The 12,739-nt window shown below is 38.9% G+C and overlaps 1 long non-coding RNA gene across 1 annotated transcript in view; it reads right to left on the bottom strand.

Annotated features, from left to right (window-relative positions):
- The window catches only part of LOC134735708 (uncharacterized), a 32,004-nt gene extending 19,522 nt beyond the window's left edge, over positions 1-12,482 (bottom strand). Inside the window, exon 1 of the long non-coding RNA XR_010119089.1 lies at positions 12,143-12,482. This is a non-coding gene — a long non-coding RNA (uncharacterized lncRNA). The remainder of the gene's footprint in view (positions 1-12,142) is intronic.
- Positions 12,483-12,739: the final 257 nt, after the last annotated feature.

The following is a 12,739-nucleotide window of genomic DNA, read 5'->3' as shown; positions in this document are numbered from 1 at the left end:
GAATTAACCTAAATTCCACCAAAAACATGTTGAATTTGATTGGGGTTACACTAGATCTACATATGAGAAAATCAACATCTTTATATTATAATAATGATATTGTCTATGAACATGTTACCTCTCCACACTATTTAGATCCTTAAAAAGTAACTTCCAATGATGTTAAAATTATTCCATTTTCTACATAAAGGTCTCATATATCTTTCACTAGATGTATTTCTAGGGATCTTTCTATTGTTCCTGGAGAAGTTACCTTTTAAAAAAGTACCCTGTTTTTTTCTAGAAAGGACATCACTAACTTAAAAAAATATATTTGGAAATACCAAGAAAAGTTGCAAAAATAAGAATACAAAAAACACTGTTGGCTGGGCACGGTGGCTCATGCCTGTAATCCCAGCACTTTGGGAGGCTAAGGTAGGTGGATCACAAGGTCAGGAGTTCGAGATCAGCCTGACCAATATGGTGAAACCCCGACTCTACTACAAATACAAAAATTAGCTGGGTGTGGTAGTGCTGCCTGTAATCCTAGCTACTCAGGAGGCTGAGGCAGGAGAATCACTTGAACCCAGGAGGCAGAGGTTGCAGTGAGCCAAGATTGCGCCACTGCACTCCAGCCTGGGTAACAGAGTGAGACTCTGTATCAAAAACAAAACAAACAAAAAAACACACACACACACACACAAAAAACAACACACTCTTTTCCTAGCTCTTCCTTGTCAAATGTTTATTGATTTTATTAGTTCTTTAATAGGGCCAAATTCTGGTTCTGGCATGCTATAGGCACATATAATTCTTTGGCTATAAGCAAGAAAATCCACCAGCTACAGAATTCACAATGGAAACTGGCTGACCAAAGTAGGAAGGGAGAGAATGTCAACTCAACAAATCACCTGAATTTTTCATTCATGCAAGTAATTTATTTAAATATCTCAAAATTCATTTATTTATTCACTTAACAAATATTTACAATTTATTATGTACAAACATCCATTTCTATTCTCAGAGACCTCCAAAGACAGACATACACTCTATAGCTTTCCTTACAAATTCAAGTCAATTTTAATTTCTAATTTGATATATGCAAATGGCCATTTCTTCTTTTGAAAAAAAAAAAAAAAGTGAGTGTCAATCACTTAGGGGGAAAAAATTCTAGAATTTGGAAGTGGAAACCACAGAGGAGAGGTACAAATCTTTTAGTAGCTGATATTTCTTAGCCTTCTAGCCAGTAGATACACGAGTTTTACTCATCATTTGATTCAATTACGTAGTGAATGCCTGGTATGAGCCGGGCATTATGCAGGCATGAGGAATTGCAAAGTGAATAAAGTATGGTATCTTCAAGAAACACGGCTCACATTTTGGAAAAGCTACATACATCAAGCAGTTTTTTTTTTTTTTTTTTTTTTGAGATGGAGTCTCGCTCTGTCGCCCAGGCTGGAGTGCAGTGGCGCAATCTCGGCTCACTGCAAGCTCCCCCTCCCGGGTTCACGCCATTCTCCTGCCTCAGCCTCTCCGAGTAGCTGGGACTACAGGCGCCCGCCACCACGCCCGGCTAATTTTTTCTATTTTTTAGTAGAGACGGGGTTTCACCATGGTCTCGATCTCCTGACCTCATGATCCGCCCGCCTCGGCCTCCCAAAGTGCTGGGATTACAAGCGTGAGCCACCGCGCCCGGCCCATCAAGCAGTTTTTAATCCATTGAGAATTGTTTTCAGTGGTGCTTTGACAGATATATTAGGAAAGATTTGTCAAAAGAAAGGTTCTCTCCACTCAATCTAGATAATGTATATCAGATTTGCCTGTCTCATCAGGCACCACATACTGCATGTATATACAATTTATGAAATGAGTTGAGCTTTTAAGATGAGTTCAGTTTCCAGTTTGTATCAATTCCTAGGTTCCACAGGACACACACCAATATGAGGCAGGACTGATTGAGGTTCTTACTACATTATTAAGATGTGTTACACTGATACCAGATGCTTCCAGAATCTGGGCTAGATCTCATGGTAAGTTAACTGTGAGCTTTTAAAAAGGAAACTCAAAGCAGACAAACAACAAGAACTTAACACCAAATTTTGATGGTCCAGACCTTAGATTTTTACCATTTCCTGTTTTTTTTAATTTTTTTTTATTTTTTTGAGACGGAGTCTTGCTCTGTCACCCAGGCTGGAGTGCAGTGGCGTGATCTCGGCTCACTGCAAGCTCCGCCTCCCGGGTTCACGCCATTCTCCTGCCTCAGCCTCTCCGAGTAACTGGGACTACAGGCGTCCGCCACCACGCCCGGCTAATTTTTTTGTATTTTTTTTTTTTTAGTAGAGACGGGGTTTCACCGTGATCTCGATCTCCTGACCTCGTGATCTGCCCGCCTCGGCCTCCCAAAGTGCTAGGATTACAAGCGTGAGCCAACGTGCCCGGCCTCCTGTTTATTTTTTTTTAAACAGACTAAAAGTTGGCATAGTTATCTGGCAAAGGATAATTAATTCTAATACTTAATTAGAGATGAGGCATTCCAGTAGGTGACCTCTTCCTCATATTCCCTGGTATGTCTCTCTGTTTTTCATACTTACAGCAAAGATGGCCTCTTAATAAAGAAAAGCTGGCCAAAGAACTGGGGATTCCATCACTATTTTCCTTAAGTTTTTAAAGTTGGAGGGAATGCTGGGCAAAAATGTAAAAAGTAGGGAATGTTTCTTCAATGAATGAGCTTCACTTAAGTACCACTACTATTACAGGTGTTGTTAGAGACACTGGGGTTACACAGAAAAATACTGAACCACTGCCTAAGACATCAGGTTCTTGAAGGGATACATACCAGGAGACAAACTGGATAGCAGCTATATTACAAGTGCTGTAATACAGTTATCAATGCTTTGACTTGAGCAACCTGTGCTACTCCTAAAATGCCTTGAATGCATCCAACATTTGAGCACCAACAGCATACCAGTGCAGGTGCTAAGGATGCAGCCATGATTGAGACAGATTCAGTCCTTACCATCATGGGACCTTTAGCCAGTGGCATGGCTGGCACAGCATTAAAGACAATGCTCAAAGGCAACTGTAGTTATACAGTAAACTTTTAAAAGCATAACAAAATACAACTTTAATATTAAAATTTTGGTCTTGGTAGCATACCAGTGGAGGAAAATTATGGGTAAAACAAGATTTTCCAGAGATACTCAAGTCCAGGCATAAATAAGGAAAAGGAAGGTGATTATGAAAGTTAGCAAGATTTTGGCAGATTCTACATGTAATAAAATGGAGGAAGCCACAGAAACTGAGCAACATTTTCTAAGCAGAAAAATTTTATAAGCACCACCTTTTATAGAGTTCAAGAGCTTCTTTCAATCTAGGTCAATAACTTCAAGCAATTCAGAATGTGTTAACAAGCAGTGAAAACGAATGTTAATTAAAATAATAAAATTCCCTCAAATGAACAGAATTCAGCTGGCTGTGGTTTCCAAAGTTGTACTATCTCATAAGTCAAATAGATTTGATAAGGGGAAACAGGATATTAGGTTTCTTGTGCCACTTATTTAATAAACTAATATTTTAGGAGATAACTTTAAAATCTGAATTTGTATTCACCCATTTATTTAGTGGTGAAGCACAGTTTTTTTTAACCAGGCTTCTGTAAAAATATACTTTATTGGGGCAACATATGGAAAAAAAGTGTTACATCACTTGAAAATGTTCTATTTAGAAAGGTAATTTCCTTTTGTTTTGTTTTTTTGTTGTTGTTTTTTTTTGCCTTTCCACATCAGTCAAGTAAAACAGGCTTTGACATATTGGTTTTTTAAAAAGAGAACTTCCAAATATATCACAGAGTTTTTATTTAACATCTATCTTGAGGCTATTTCAATGAGCTTTCAGTTTCAGGGGAGGGAAAAAGGAAACATGAATACGAAGGGCTGGCTTCCAATAAAACGTTTTACAGTTACTACCAAACAGTGATTTATTCACCCACGCGTTCCACAGCACCACAGCCACCAGTACTTCCTGGAAATCTTTGGTTTTGCTAACATGGACCATTTTTACTTCTAAAAAGATGGGAAATGTTAAAATTGAATATTGTAGCCCATGAGGAAAATAAGAGAGAGACAACGGACATATGCAAAAACACATTGCCATTTTCAATCTGGACTTGAGAAAACTTTTACTTTCACTAAACCTTCATTAGCATATCTAACATGTGCTTACACGGTTATTTTGCTGATCTTAAAATGGTTCAAAACTGAATATGATTACCATTGCAAAAATCTTTCATAGAGTCTGAACTTCACAGATCATCTCTTTTGCATAATATTTTTGCTTTCCTTCACAGAAACCATTAGGGTTTTCTTCAATCTATCTTGCCAGTTTAGACTATATTGAACTTGTGTATTTTAGAATAATTTTATTTAGAATATAGATATGTATGGTTTCTAGTTTCTAACTCCATGAACAGAGTAATATTTCTCCAGATTCTGTTTATGTGCATGTTCAGCCAAGATATCTTGACTACATAAAAGGTAAAAGAGCCTCTAATAGTGGGGGCATTTGGCTGTGTAGAGTTAAGCCCAGATTAAAGGGCAGGACACTTGTAGCGCACAGATAGGCTAGAGCATTCTCTAGCCACAGGTTTTTCACTATGAAACTGACATTTCGTGCCCACTAAAAAACTGACATACAGTACTCCTGCCATAAAATTAGTTAGATTTGCACTTTGTGATCTAAATATTCAGCAACTATAGGTATTTCTTTAATATCTGTCCCCAACATTAGACCACAGGAGACCCCATTTCTCTTTACACCCCAGCATGCCCGATGCCCAGCACATGGCAGATGCTTGCAAATAATTGTTAAATGAATAACCAAGTAGAATGTGCTCACTGGATTTAGTGGCATGAGGTCAGTGAGAGCAGTTTTGGGAAATTGTAAGGGCTAAAGTGGTAATGGTTCAGGGCGATGAGTGAAACACCATGTATCTTACACAAGGCCTGAGAGGAGGGAAGTAGAAAGAGCTAGTGTGGGGTAGGTATTCCAAGTAGGGTTTTGTGTGGGAGTCCGGATGATATATAAATAGTGACAAGATAGATGTTTTAGAGAGGAAGGGGTTGAAAATACTGAAAAAGGAAGAGTAAGCCAAAGCATCACTGAAAAGACAGGACGAATGAGGACCCAGGGCCCAGGACCCAGTGTTAATTAAGATGGGGACACATTTGCTGTTATGACAAAGGCAGGAACATGATGGTTCTTGGTAGATTTGGTGGCAGGCCATGGCCCTGTGTGTTCTCAAGTGATTTCTATTTTCTCAGAGAAGTAAAAGTCAAGATCATCTTCTGAAAAAGTTGGGCAAGGCTGCGCATTTGGGAAGAGTTGGGAAAATTATAATTAAGTCATTTAGGAGAGTCAGTCATGAGCTGACTAGAAAAAAAATAGAAAGTCTGTCAATATCACATTCTGCACCATCAACAATCAGGTGATAGGTCCTACTGGCAGGATGCTGGCCTGGGCATGTGCTTAGCAGACAGTAGGTAGGGCCAGATGGGTAACCCCACAGGGAAAGCGGTGGCTTTGGAATTGAAAGATTTGGGCCCAAGGCCAAGATCTGCTATTAAGGAGCTATCTGACTTGGAGGAGTCATTTCACTTCTTTAGGCCTTAGGGTTTTACCATTTACAAAATGACAGAGTTGCATAAAAACCTCCGAGGTCCCTTCTAGCCCTAAAAGGACTCTTTATAAAATAACCAGCAAATTAGTCTAATGGCAGCATCACTGATACAGAATAAAAGTTCAGAATTGGACAGGAACCATAATTCCTGCCTGGTCCATGGCTCCACTGCTTTCCGACATGCATTACACAGCCCAGGAAGCTCTTGGTCATCGGTTCCCACTCACCTGCCTGCCTCATTGTCTCATTGAAATACTAACTGCAAAACTGCTTTTCAAAATAAAAAAAAAAAGGATAGGCAGAGATTTGTTAAGGGACATAAAATTACAGCTAGACAGGACGAATAAATTCTAGTGTTCTATATCACCATAGGATGACTGTAATTACACAATAATATGTAGTTCCAAATAGCTGGAAGGATACTGAACATTCCAAACACAAAAAATGATAAATGTTGGAGATGATGAACATCATTATGTATTCCATGAATACGTTTATTGTCAATTTCTTAAAAATTAAAAAAGAAAAATAGAGAAATATACAGCATTTTTAAAAATTAAAGCATTAATAAGGGTTACTCGAATCCCTTAAACATGCCCATCCTCTATTCTAGTGGCATATATATTGTCTTGCTATTTTAAGACAGTTCGATTTTAAAACACTGTACTCAGAGATTGGGGCCAAGCAGTTCTCATCAGCAACAGTGAAAATTTTGTGGCTGGGTTAAAATATACTAAAGTGAATTCTTTTCACTTTCTAAGGTGAGTACGATATACGTTAAAGCCTTCCCAAAAGAAATGGACTTTCCAGAGGAAGTGAAGACAGAATATAAATAACATTCCCCATTCATTAAAAGAATGGTATTCAATGATGTTTACACATGTGGTTATCACTCTTTAAACTTAAGTCTAAATATACTTTTAAAGCTGTAGGTAAAGTAGTAATTTACTGAAGCCAAACCACAAAGAAATTTCAGGAATGCATCCAGGTTATATAATTCTATTCCTTGCTATATAAAGAGAATTCTAATAGCTTATATTTTGGTCATCTATTCACTAATTTTGACTTAGAACTGATTTTTGGAACATAAAATAATTTGAGAAATTAAGTTTCAGTCTAAATTTCTAGGTAAGAGGCAGAAATGTAAGCTCGCCACCACTGAACAGCAATTGTTACACAAGAGGTACCTGGCAAGGGGGCTTCTACCTGCCCCCAGAACTCTCCATCCTCTCCCTCTCATGGTTGGGAATGTTCTTGTCCTCTTGACACCTTTATTTACCTTCATTTCAGAAATTCTACACTAGCAGGAGTGACCCTGGCAAGAGAGGGAGGGGCAATGAGAATAAAGGTTCAAGCAAGGGTCAATGAACGTTAGGAGAAAATCAGCTTCTGGTTGAGCGGTAGGGGGAGGGATGGCGTTCCAGAACCTTCTGTGTACTTGAGGTGGAAGGAGGGCAATTGGACTAGCTTTCACAGAAGACTTGGGAGATGGAAGGAAACACATTAAAAAACGACATGAGAGTGCAGGAGGTAGGAAAGACTAAATTGTTCCAAGGAGCCATAAGACACCTAACTTAGCCGGAGCTGCGGCCTTGGTGGAAAACAGAAATACATTCTATCTAAAATTTAATAAATTCAGTATGTGCTTCTGATGCTGGAAAATAAAAATTCTAAGCAATCCAAGAAGATCATCTTTGAAGAACAATACCTTCTTAAGGGCCAGGGCAATATCCATAGATATTCACACTCCTTTCATGGAAAGAGAATGAGAAAGGGCTCAGACTTTAAACAAATAAGTACCAAAACATAAATCTAATGGACTAAATAATAGCATTTATATGGCTAAGCCCTCATTCAGTAGGCTGGAAAATTTAAGCCAAGGAAATCTCTAGTACATACAATAGAAAACAAAGAGAAGGAAAATAATAAAGAAAGAATCACTTCCAAGAGGCCTAAAATCCACCTACTCGATTTCTAGGTGAAGATACATTAATATTAGTGGGGAGAAAATATCCTAAGCTAGAGAAGACTTCAGATAATAAAGCTCAAAAATAAAAGGACCGATGACAAAAAGATAGTGGTGAAATTTTAGAACTAAGGATAAAGCAGAAAGTCCTATATGGTCAAAGAGGTAAAAAGACACACACACATGCACACACACAATCAACTACGTTGTAAGTCTAACAGACTTATTGGCTACACTAGATTGTAGGTATCAGAGGTGCAATGCCTTCAAAGTTCAGAAACAGTAATTTTGAATCTAGACTGAAATAATCAAGTATGAAAGCAAAATCAGACATTTTCAAACATGCAATAACAGTACTTACCATCTATGCATATTATACATCAAAAGTTACTCAAAGGGAGTAGCCTATCAAATGAAAAAAGGAATCTAAGGAAGAGGATGACATGAAATAAAAAAAAAAAACCCAAAAACAAACAACAACAAAAAAAGGTAAAAGCTAAATATAACCCCAAAGCAGAGAAATGTCTATACAGAAGTGAAGCTATTGGGAAAATCTCCTTCAAGTGGCAAAATTTCATGACCCATGATGGGAGTTCTTTCTCTATGGATCTAATTCTATTACTTGGCTCCACAGTGAATAATATTTGCATAATGGCTTTAGGTTTTCAGAAGCCACTCAGAGACAAAACAAAAAACATATTCATAGTTAGACTATAGAAATAAGAAATAAGTGTATTAACTGTGACACTGTAATAGGCAGAGTCTAGTTAATTGGGAGGTCACGAGTAGGGTAATAGACCCTCTTGGGACTAAGGGGGTTCCCACATGTGGGACTTTCAGAGCTAAAACTGGGAAAGTCCTGTGTAAACCAGGACTAGTTTGTCATCTTAGTCATAGGGTAGAAGAAATGAATAAAGGATGCTAATATCATTTTTCAGACCAAGGTTCAATAGAGGCTTTAGAAAAGAAATAAGTTGGAGACAAGACAAATATAGCAACTGTTAGCAGTGACTGTACTTGAGGAATGAGGTTTTTATATTTGATTTCACCCTTTCCAAACTTTAGATTTTTAAAACAATACAACCATTTAGAGCACAATGGGTCAACTCTTATTCACGAGGTATCTAACTTCTAACAAAAAGAATATTTCAAAATGAGGACAACCTAGAACTCCAAACATGTGAAGCCAACTAAAAATGATTAAGAGATTTTTATCTAAACTCTGATATGAAAGCAAGGGTATAAATAAACCGAGGACAGGAAGATCTGCTCTCCTGTCCAGGGGCCGTGTCTGTACTCTTGTGAAGGATGAATGATCACAGAAAAGGACAAGAAGAAGACCCTAGTCAACCAAAAAAACAAGAAAAAAAAAGGGACCAACTGAGCCATGTTAATTACAGTAATAAGCCATTTAGATTCCACATTGCCACCACAGCTACTGCTGGAGAAACCAGAGTTCATCCACGTCAAAACGGCTCAAAAGACACAGTGCTGTTTCTCTCTCCCTCTCTAAAGGTGTGGCTGTGTGTGAGTGTCATGTATTACTCTAGCTTTTTTTAAAAATAGTCATGAGTTACATACAATGATCTGGCCATTTTATGGCAAAACTGTTACTTATAGAAAAAATTCAAAATAGAGGTCTTTTCATGAGCATTAATACTTTGAAGTTTGTGTAATGACCCTGAAGAGGTATCTATAGACACAATTTTTTTTTCTTTAAAAAGAACTCAAGTCGTAGGTATGCTGACTCCACAATTATTTGCACAGGAAGCCATTCACTTATCTGCAAATAGTAACTCACCATAAAGATAATAATTGCTTCATACCCTTCAACTCAAAAATGCCTCTGTTAACACCCAAAAGATATGATATTTATTTTAAATTCAAAATAGAAAAAGCCCATAGTCCTGCTTTCTGTAACCATGAGTTACCAAGCATAATCAACATCCATTATGAGTGTTGTACAGTGCATGAAACCAGGGGCCTTAATATATTTAACTGCTTAACAAGTCCCGGCCAGATCACTGCAATTCTATCAGGTTTCCTTTTTTTTAAGATACACAGTGTCTTAAAAACATATCTGAAATTAGGATGTAGCTTAACATGAACATTTAACAGTTTATTTATGCTCCCTGAAAAGTTGTTAAATCAATTATCTTAAAAATTCAGAGTCTAGCAACTAAGAAAACCAAAAAATGCCACATACACAGCTCATTGGAAATGCATGTGATCATAACTAACATAATTGAACTCATGAAAATAATTTTTTATAAATGTGGCTCCAGGTAAGCTGAGATACTGTCCTATAAGTGAAGACAGCTGAGATTAGAAACATTAAGAAGAACAAAATTAGCCCAAAGTAGATGCTTGTTTCCCAATTGTTTTTAACTACAAATTACACTTAGTGTATCCACAAATTCCAAAACAAGAAACAGAACTACACTCCTAAAATGTCCACCCATGACTTTTCTGTTTTTCATTTTAATTAGAAGACTATTAAGATTCCCATTCAGTTATCTCAGGGCATTAAAAACATTTCAATGTCATTTATCAAGAGCAAAATTTGCAGCACACAGTCTCCACAACTCCAAAAACAAAATTTAAAAAGAAAACAAGTCTGTGAAAGCTGCAATTTACTTGCTCTCCAGGAAGCTAATTGGAATGTGCTGGAGTAAAGGTAATGAAATGATGTAAAACATTTGTGTGAAAGGCAAAGCATTCTGTGATAAGCCCGTTAAGGGTAGGAACCATATTTGCCCCTCATTTTCATTTCCTTTGGCTCCTGGTGATAGCGCTCTTGAATATTCAAATTAAACAGATTTGAGAACTAATTTTTTTCCAGAAAAAGAGTCCCTTAACTACTTTAACACCTGGATTGTTTTAAGTTTCTACATCCCCCAAAAATGCTCCCAACTCTTCTTGGAAGAGTAACATCCTGTAAATTCCTACCCAGTCCTACTCTGAGGTCAGCTACAAACCACAGCCTTGTAACTTTTAGGCAAAGATGCTGGTGTCTGTATGAATCCACAAGCATGAAAATGATGATGTATCTCCAAGCATTTGTCCTATTCTCTACAAAATCAAGCGTTATTGTTCAATTGTTTTATTACTTCATTACTTAATGGGTTTTCTTTGAGAATTAGGCTTAAAGCCTGGAATTGAAAATTAAATTTTTCCGTATGTCTGAATATAAACCATTGGCTCTAATGATGGGGAATCGATTTCTTCTTTCAGTTGAAATATTTTGGATGTTCATTTTTACTCACTTAATTCTTTACAAAAAATGCTTTATCCCAAAGCTGAGTTTCTGACCTCTATGCACTTTTCAAGTTAGTCTTGAGTGTGGTTTTTTTTGTGGAAGTCAGTGTGGCACTGGATAACATGCTGAGGGCATACGGTGTACCTCCTGAGCTTCCCATCCTTTTTCTCCCCAACTACTGTTTTAAAATTTCACCAACTCCATCAAGCTCTCCTGGTCTACCCTAGGCCACATATTTTACTACATTCTCATATTATTTTCTACCTCCCATGTGGCTGCTTGATCAGTTTTTTTCTTTTTTTTTTTTTTGGGAGACAGAGTTTTGCTCTTGTTGGCCAGGCTGGAGTGCAATGGCTGGATCTCAGCTCACTGCAACCTCTGCCTCCTGGCTTCAAGCGATTCTCCTGCCTCAGCCTCCAGAGTAGCTGGGATTACAGGCACCTGCCACTACGCCCCGCTTTTTTTTGTTTTGTTTTGTTTTTTGTTTTTTAGTAGAGACGGGGTTTCTTCGTGTTGGTCAGGCTGGTCTCCAACTCCTGATCTCAGGTGATTCGCCTGCCTCGGCCTCCCAAAGTGCTGGGATTACAGGCCTGAGCCACCACACCCAGCCTCAACTTCACTCTTCTTCCCCTCCTCCCTCAGGTACAGAAGAGGGACGGTCAGAACTGTGGAGGGGCAACCTGGTCACCAGCACTCTCCATCTCGGCCATACACTGCTGCCTCCCACACATCCAAACTCACCCTCTGCACTGACTCTCAGCCTCCACGGAGGATGATACAATTGATCATTCCTAACAAGCTTCCCCTTTAGAGCCTACGCTCCCTCTCTCCTCCCCTTGGCCATTAGTATCTTCTGCCTCAACCAAATTGGTTTAGAATCACTGTTTCTGACCCTCTCCTTCCTCATCTCTGACCCCAGTCAGGCTTCTACCCCCTGCACCACCTCTGAGATGACTGAGGCCCCCATCGTCAGAGGCCCCTGCATCTTTATCTGCAGCTGCAGCCAAAGCCTCCAGACTTAGGTTTCCCAGTGCCCAGAGAGCAACCCTTGGACAGGCTCTTGGCTAACCCTGCCCCAGCTAAAGCTCCACATTCTCCCTGATTCCCACCAGCTTCACCTGCGACTCGGATAAGTCTCGGGATGCATGGGCCAGCAACACTGAGCTGCCTGGAATCAGCTCTGCCCGAATTCCCCTTTCCCTGCTGCCCTGGACTGGGTCCTGCTCCCTGCTCTGCCTGCCAGGTCCTTCCAACCCATCTGTACCTGGTGACTCCTCTCACCCTGTGAGACCCACTTCCAGCATTCATGACCTCCGTCAGGACGGCATCCCTGAGCCGGCACTTCCAGATGACACTGTTGCCCTCCGATTAGACCTGTGATGTCCTCAAGTGCAGAAATTGGGTCTCATCTTTGAAACCCAAGACCCACTGTCATTATTCAAAAATGTTTAACTGAATGATGAGGCTTCAAAGGAGGGCAAATCCATTATTTGGTTGCTCCCAGACGTGAAGTGTGCTTTCAGCTTAGTAAAAATAAACAAATGGGGCTTTAAAGAAAGCACTGCATGAGGTATTTTCATAGAACAAATTAAAAGCAAAAATACAGAAGTCATTAGCAAAATATCAGCTAAGTTAGAAAGGGGAAATCCAAATGAAACCATACTAGAGATGTATGCAAATTTTAGTCTCTGATCCTCAAGCTCGTTTCCCCAGAAACTTTCTGGCAGATTAAACCAGTGATTAGTGACATGTATCATTTCATGGCAGAAGGTCTTATAAAGTATTCTTTAAAACATCACTTGAAGGTAAAGTTCTCCTCAATTACCCATTCCTTGTCTTTTAACTATCAGTATCCTGTCAC

This window comes from Symphalangus syndactylus, chromosome 2, assembly GCF_028878055.3.
Source record: "Symphalangus syndactylus isolate Jambi chromosome 2, NHGRI_mSymSyn1-v2.1_pri, whole genome shotgun sequence".
NCBI classification, from domain to species: domain Eukaryota; kingdom Metazoa; phylum Chordata; class Mammalia; order Primates; family Hylobatidae; genus Symphalangus; species Symphalangus syndactylus.
The sequence above is the reverse complement of the archived record's forward strand: the minus strand, read 5'-3'. Positions and strand labels throughout refer to the sequence as shown.